Source organism: Cibotium barometz, chromosome 24 (genome assembly GCF_041138505.1).
Source record: "Cibotium barometz isolate CiBa-2024 chromosome 24, ASM4113850v1, whole genome shotgun sequence".
NCBI classification, from domain to species: domain Eukaryota; kingdom Viridiplantae; phylum Streptophyta; class Polypodiopsida; order Cyatheales; family Cibotiaceae; genus Cibotium; species Cibotium barometz.
In genome coordinates this window covers 27985937-27994607 of record NC_141069.1, presented here as the reverse complement: position 1 = coordinate 27994607, position 8671 = coordinate 27985937, and positions in this window count along the sequence as shown.

Below are 8671 nucleotides of genomic sequence, written 5' to 3'. Positions count from 1 at the left end.
TGGAGTGACTCATCATTAGTCGCCTTCGTACGTCTTTGCAGAATTAGAAGTTCCATGTCTTGTAGGAACGTAGGGTGATTGATCATCTGCTCACAATATCCTTTTTGGTGTACAGACGTTCCTCTACTTCACTGGCCAGTCTTTCTAGGTTATCCTCCTCTTCTATAGTTGTAAACCCTTCCTCTGCTCTAGATTCCTTGTTTATGGGTTCCAAGTTTGGAATTTCTCCCTCACTTCTTCCCATAACCAATTCCAAGTTTGGAATTTCTCCCTCACTTCTTCCCATAACCAATTCTGGTTCCTTCCCTTGTGATTGGAGTGGGTTAAAACTTCCCGTTTCCTTTTGCTCAGCTCTCGCCCTCCTTCAAGTATCATGCTCTTGTTTCCTTAAGCTCAATTCTCATAGAGCTGTCTGATCTTATTGGCCCATAGGAACCTCTTTAATTGGACCATAATCTAAAAATTTCTGAAAATCTAGACCCTTAGGCTAAAGCTAGATGCCTCATTAGGAAGGTTGCTCCCTATTAATTGATAACATGAATGGTTTTTAAGAAGGGTCGAGATAACATTATGAGGAAATCCATCCATGAAGATGATTTCATTACCATCGACAAAAGGCACTTTGTTAGGGACACAATAACCCACAAAGTTCTCTGGACTAGCTTATGGTAGGCTACACTCTTTGGAGATGTAACAGAGTTTGTTAGATGCTGTAATGAATGTCAAAGGCTTTCCATGCTCCAAGATATGACTTGCATGCTCGTAAATCCCATAATCTCGAAATAACCATTTGAAAAACAAGGTATAGACTTCAGTGGTGGTGGGGAGGAGTATTTGACCCGCCCTGGCCTTACTTTCTATGTCTCGTCTTATTCAGGGGGCTAGATATGCCCTTCTTCCATGGACTCTTCGCTACTAGTTTCAGCGGTGGTTAGGTTTCTTAAAACACTCAGGTGTGTGCTTTTGCAGAATGTCTTGATCCCACACTTCTTTGATAGGAAGATCTTGGGTGATTCGATGCACTATCGTCAGGTATAACATAATCTTCGATGAGTTTTTGAGATCTTAAGTGCATGTATGTACGATTTGAGATCTTAAGTGCATGTATGTACGATTTGATTAGTCAACCCAATTTGATTTTGCTTTTGATTCTATCGCTCTGTTTCTGAAGCCGTGAAACTGCAGAGAATGGTTCACGACGTGAAAAGTAAGAAAAAGGTTCACGGTGTGAACGTTATTCTGCACTTTCATGTGCTCAAAGATTTTTGCCTTTCGGGTTAGATCCCCTCTCTTTGATATAAGCTGCCCTCCCTTACCGACCTTTGTGGCCTTGGCCTGACTATTCATTAGATTTGGCCAACCCGTGAGTCTGCAGAAAAAAGTTCACATCGTGGACAAAAAAAAGTTCACGTGCGTGAAGAATTTCAAAAGGTTTCATGTCGTGAAGATTTTCATGAAAAGGTTCACGTCCTGAAAGTTATGCTGAACTTTCATGTGATCAAAAATTTTGGCAAACTTCGTGGCATCATAGGTGTCAGGATAAGGTTGCCTATTTTTGGCAAGGCAATCTCGTGATTTTCAATGTAATTGCGGCACTAATTTTCAATGTAATTGCGGCACTGGTTTCATGAGCGATTCGCGGCGTGAAGCTGCAGAAAATGTTCACGGCATGAACGTTTTTTTATAGTTTTGCGTGGAACTTCCCGTGTCGAAAGTTACAATTTTGGGTGCATAATACTTATCCAATTGATCCCAAATTGATTGTGCCACACCTAAGGAATGGAATGCAAGTTCTTGGCACAGTCAATGGTTCCTTATGTTTTTTATTTTTGTGAATTTTTTAAAAAGAAAAAAAGAAGAATACTAACCTGCTCATTCACGTTGGTGCTAACAATGATGCAAATATCAAAATTAACAAGAAAAAACAGTGAAGCTCTATCCTAAGACCACTCCACCACAAACATACACAGCATCACAACCAATTTCTCATGATTTCTTCCTACCACACACATCTTATCCATTCATTTTCCATACAATGCACTAACAGAATGCAAGGGTAATTATGAATCTTATGCAATGGGAGCTAAAACTCTAAGAGGATGGAAGAAACAAAGGTGTTTCCCCTGCAACGGCGCCAAAAATGTTATGGGCTACCACACCTTAGGGAACTTAACACATTCACCTAAAGGATGAGCAATAGATCACAACTATCATAGGGCACTTTTACGAATGCTTTGAACTTGAGTCCCTTGAGGCCTCTAAGCTCGTTTGTTAAGCTCCACCTCCACGCTGTCACCGTAGAGTCACTCGCACCATCGTATAAGGCAATCGCTCTCTCTCTCACTCTCTCACACAAGCATGAATCACACAAGCATAAAAGAGGAACAATGCTAGAATGCTCTCGCTCTCTCCCTCAATCTCTCTCAAGACACAAGGGAGAGCTCTCTATAGCACAAAGGGGATTGTGTCTTTTCATTTTATGAGAAAATGCCTTATATACATTTGGCCCTTATTCACACTTGGGTGCCCAAAACTTACTTACTAGGCCTTGGGTGCCCAAAACTTACTTACTAGGCCTTGGGTGGCCAATATCTCATAATGCACAACTTTTATAGTGCCGTTTCATGACACTTATTAATGCTCTCAAATGGAGGATCATGTTTGTTAATCCAAAATGGGATTAACACGTGAGTATTACCTTTTTTGGCTTATTACTTCCGGTTCCATACAACAATATTAGGTTGCTCCTTAAACTCCTTGTCCTTAACGTTTTGATCAAACCATTTTTTATGTACCATCAACCCATGTATGTCAATAATCCTAGTTTCTCCAACTTTTTTAGGTCAATAATCCTTTCAACCCCATTGCATTGTCACTTAGTCTTTTTGCTGATAAAGATTTTCAAACTTGGAACCATGTACTCTATGGACATTACTATGTCAATCCTATAGGTCAATCAAAATGGTATGTGATGTTCGATAAGCCTATAAAAAGTAGTTGTAAGCTTGTTCTCCTTTATTCTACTTGCCTGAATGGTTTTTGTCAAAATGCCACATAATATCTTATTCGTGCTCTCTGCCTGGCCATTCACTTGTTGTGGATAGTAGACTTCATGTGCACTATCATAAAGCCTTTCATGAGGTGATTAATCATCTCATTGTTGACAAAATAATCTCCAAAGGGCATCCAAATCTAGAAATGTCTTGCTCTTATAGAAATTTAGCAATGGTACGAGCATTAGCGTTCCTAGTATCCCTGGCTTCTACCCACTTTGTGAAGTAAACTATGGCTACTATGATGTAGCAATCTTGGGTTCTTTGTATGGCAGGGACTAATGAAAATCAATTCCCCAATTTTTAAAGGGGTACTGGACTATTACTGGGGTGAGGGGGAATACGGTCCCTTTGTTGTGGTATATCAAATCATTGATATTCATCTCACAACCTTTGACAAATTCAACTGTATCACCAAGCAATGTTGGCCACCATAAGCATGCTTGGAGAACCTTCCGTGCGTCACTTCCCTAGTGTAGTCTCCTCCACAAATTCATCTTTTTGTGCTTCTTCTAGGACTTACACAAATTCATCTTTTCGTGCACATCTCTGTAGAATATCATTCTTACTAAACTTGTATAGTTGTCGTGCTATTAATTGATATGGTGCCGCTATCTTGATATGCTATCACATCTGATCTTTATTCAATGGTCGATCTTATAGAAAACCGTAAGCAAGGTATTGAGAGATTTCATCACTCCACTTATTTACCATGTCCATCTTAAATAAGCACACATTTGGAATATCTTCATTGATTCCTGTGGCACACTTGGCCATTGATTAGCCAATACATGTATTCTTGTGGTACGCTCAGCCATTAGGAATTTGTGATAAGTAATTAGCCAATACATGTTGTATTCTTGTGGCACGCTCGGCCATTAGGAATTCGTGATAAGTGATTAGCCAGTACATGTTGCATTCCTTTTCTTATAAAGATCGTGAAGTCAAACTCCAAGAGTAAGAGCAACCATCTTATAATCCTTCCCATAGTACATGTTATATTACTTTTCTTACAGTGATCGTAAAGTCAAACTCGAAGAGTAAGAGAAACCATCTTCTCGTCGCTCCATAACTTTATCAGGTCCTCCATTGTTGTATATTGCTCTTACTACTCTCTGTAAAATTCAACATGTAAATTTAAGCAGTAAAAATAACTTAAAATAACAAGTACTATACTTCCCACCAACACAACCAACTATTGTATGGAATCTTTGATTGCTCCTTCTCTCCACAAACTTCTTATTAATCAATTTTAAACAAGGGCCAGGCTCCTTTGTCTGGCATGTTGTCCACACTTTGCACCACACATGATTGAATACTCTTGTCCTAAATATTTCTTTATGTACTTCTTCATGTGTTGTCGTAGACTTTATAAGTTTGCTTCCAATGAAAAAGGTAGGACCTTTCTCGCCCCTCCAGAATTTCATTAGGATCTCCATTTTTGTATATTGCTCTTATTGATCTCCGTAAAATTCAACATGTAAATTTAAGTAGGAAAACCAACTTAACATAACAAGTACTGTACTTCCCACCAATACAACCAACTATGTAATGCTAGTATATGTATGAATCTTTGATTGCTCCTCCTCTCCACCAACTTCTTATTAACTGATTTTAAACAAGGGCCTCCTCCTTTGTCTGGTATGTCATCTACTTTGCACACATGATTGAATACTCTTGTCCTAAATCTTTATTTATGTACTTCTTCGTGTGTTGCTACAGACTTTGGTTCAAATGAAAAAGGCAAGACCTTTCTTGCCCCTCCATAGCTTCATTCAGGATCTCCATTGTTGTATGTTGCTCTTACTATAGACTTTGCTTTCAATGAAAAAGGCAAGACCTTTCTTGCCCCTCCATAACTTAATTAGGATATCTATTGTTGTATGCTGTTCTTACTGCTCTCTATAAATTCAACATGTAAATTTAAGAAACAAAACCAAATTAAAATAACAAGTATTGTACTTCCCACCATCACAACCAGCATAACTTAAAATAACAAGTGATGTACTTTCCACTAGCAAAACCAACTATCTAATGCTGGTATAGGTATGGAATCTTTGATTGCTTCTCCCTACCAACTTCTCATTAATCGATTTAAAACAAGGGCCTCCTCCTTTGTCTGGCATGTCGTCCACTTTGCACAATACTCTTGTCCTAAATCTTTCTTTATGTACTTCTTCGTGTGTTGCTATAGATTTGCTTCCAATGAAAAAGGAAAGACCTTTCTTGCCCCTCCATAACTTCATTGATCTCCATTGTTGTATATTGCTCTCTATAAAATTCAACATGTAAATTTAAGCAACAAAACTAACTTAAAATAATAAGTACTGTACTTTCCACCAACACAACCAACTATCTAATGCTGTTATATGTATGGAATTTTCAATTGCTCCTCCTCCCCACCAACTTCTTATTAATCGATTTTAAATAAGGGCCTTCTCCTTTGTCTGGCATGTCGTCCACTAGCCCCAACTTGTCTGTATCTTCCCAATTCAAAATTTCTCCAAATTCTAGGTGCAACATGTTCACATTTGGCCCTCATATCAATATCTAGAACAAAATATAATAAACAACAAAAAAGAGTTTGATATGCATGTCAAATCTACCAAACTCCACCATAGATGACATGAAAAAATATGAAAATAAAATGAGAAACTCTAAAAACATCGTCAAAGTCGACGACGAGTATTGTGATGCTTGAATGACTCAAATCCTTTTAAAAAACACACAACATTACATCAAATTGTTATGGATGTTTTAGAGTGAAAGAGTCGCATGCTTTTCAATTACACACTGTAAAAATGTGCAATTCTTCTTTCATACTTATAGTAGTGAGCTACTAGTTCTAACTGATGAGGGATCTCACTCCATCAGTTATAGTAGTGAGCTATAAGTAGTTATAATTTATCACTCATCCGTTTATAGTAGTGAGTTATAACTAGTCATAACTAATGAGGGATCTCAGTTTCATCTCCAAACAAATTCAACAAGATACAAAGATTTGAATCACATAAATTTTACTTCTAGAAATTACAAAAGTTAAATTTCCAAGAGTCTAATTTGTCTTATTGCATTTATCACGATGATGAAGTTTATTAGGTGCTTGTGTTCTTGATTTTCCTATACGCATCAAACATTGCACCAAGTCTCCTGCCGTAGAACTTAATCAAAATAACCTAATTAGAATATAGCACTAATAATAGAGTGCCAAGAATAACCATTAATCCAAGTATATACTGAATATGTAAGTCCACTAAAAGTAGCCCTATTCAAAGATCTGTATCTATGAATCAGCAAATAACTCATCATTAAAGATTTTGACAATCTCTAGTGTTCTTTGCTTCATGCTTTGAGATTGATTTCCATCATTTCAAATCTCAAATTTGACCTAAAAAAGTAAACACTAAAATCTAGGTAGCAAAAACATATATCACCACTTTAATTTGTAGTTTGAACATAAAAAAAGACTAAATCATGCAGAATACGAGAGGACAAGGTTTTTCTATTGTAATTTTTTCTATATCTTTTGTATTGAACATTTATCCCTTGTTGCCTATAGGTCAATAAGGGAAATGAAAATTATAAGAATAAAAAATATTAATGGTGTTTAAGGGGACATTAAAGGTTGAATACAAATAACATTAATAACTAAAGGTCGGATAAAAACAATATTAACAACCAATGCAATTTGCAATGTTGTCAATATATTTTCACACGCGATGTTGTATTCATGTAAAGAGGACTTAATTTGTATTTTTTTCTTTCTTTTTTCATAGGTGGTGTTGTATTTGTGCAAGAGGAATCAATTTATATTTTTTTCTTTGTATTTTCACATATGCTATTATTGGTTTATGATAGGACATTTATGGATGAGGTCCCTCCACCTTGTCTTACAACAAAAGTGGCATGCAACGACAATAAGTGGGCATAGATTTTTGTTTCTTAAGCTCTTCCAAATGTGAGGTGCCTTAATATTCAAATGTGTAAGGGAATTTCCACCACCCAATTCAAATTTCAAGGTTACTAGGCACCCACCAGGAATGCCAACATATGGGTCTTTGAGTCTCGAGGTATGGTAGAAATACCTCACTCGTGAAGGGGGCACATTCACAAGATACATTGACATCATCCTCCACAAATGAACTCATGGAGAACTACCTCTGGCGCCTAGGGTCTCATTGGAAAGAGAGTCCTTTTGGGCAGAGGATTGGATTGGCCTGCTTGAAGTGTATGGTGACAAAGTTGCACATGTCACATAGAGTTCGGTGTGGAGGACCTCATTTGCAAGGTTGTGGAGGCGGCACACTATAAGTTCCATCATGGTCTCTAGGTGAAGAGCCCTCTTAACTTGGTCTTTAAAGGAGTTGCATGCAAAATAATCTAAAAGCAACATGGGAGAGAGGCCATTGCAAGGGTTGGGCAAAGGTTGTGTCTAGGGTTCCAATATACTTCAGAAGGTATGGCATGAGCATTAGGTACTTGTTGTTGGTTATGTAGAGGTCACAAGCGATGGGCACCATTACGAGAGATGGCAAAGGTTGTGTCTAGGGTTCCAATGTACTCTAGAAGGTTTGGCATGAGCATGTGGTACTTCGTGTTGGTTATGTAGAGGTCACAAGGGATGGGCACCCCAATCTACTTATGACTGCCCATGGTGGAGATGGAGTGCACCAAAGGGAAGGTAGAAGTCGAAGTTAGGACCACGTTGGCCCACCCAGTTGGTGTGGTAGATGGCTAGTCATGGAGATGGATGGCTAGTATGGTCATGGCCTTGGCCAAAGACTAGTATGGTCATGGCCTTGGCCAAAGACTAGTGTGTCTCATTGGGAAGGCAGTGGGAGTATATAAGGTGTAGGAATTTCTCTAAGGCATGCTGGCACACTATCATACGTCTCTACCTCCATAATGGTGGCCCTTTCTTCTTTCCCCACCACCCTCTGCCGCCTAGTCGGTTGCTCGCTCTCGCTCCATAGTAGCTTCTTGTTGCCCGCTCTCGTTCCATAGTAGCTTCTTGTTGCTCGCTTTCGCTCCATAGTAGCTTCTTGTTGCTCGCTCTCGCTCCATAGTAGCTTCTTGTTGCCCACTCTCGCTCCTTAGTAGCTTCTTGTTGCCCGCTCTCGCTCCATAGTAGCTTCTTGTTGCTCGCTCTTGCTCCATAGTAGCTTCTTATTGCCCAGGTAGTCCCCATGGCATTCCACATCCTCAATAGGTTTTTGCACTTTTAATTTATTTAAGGAAATAGCTTGAGCGAACAAGTTTTTGCAATTTTTTTTTGTTTAAGGAAATAGCTTGAGCGAACAGGTTTTTACACTTTTAATTTATTTAAGGAAATAGCTTGAGCGAACAGGTTTTTACACTTTTTTCGTTTAAGGAAATAGCTTGAGCTTTTCATTTTTATATAACGTACCTACATAATGACACCTCCTATGGGGCCGGCTACACAAAAGTGCCCCCACCAAGCAAGGTAAGAATATACTTAGCAAGGACATGGTTGATCATGTTTTGAAAGGTAAGGACACATACATAACAAGGGCATGAATGACCTATCAAGGACATGGATGACCCATCAAGGACATACTTAGAAAGGTAAGAACATACTCAACAAGGAAATGGATGGC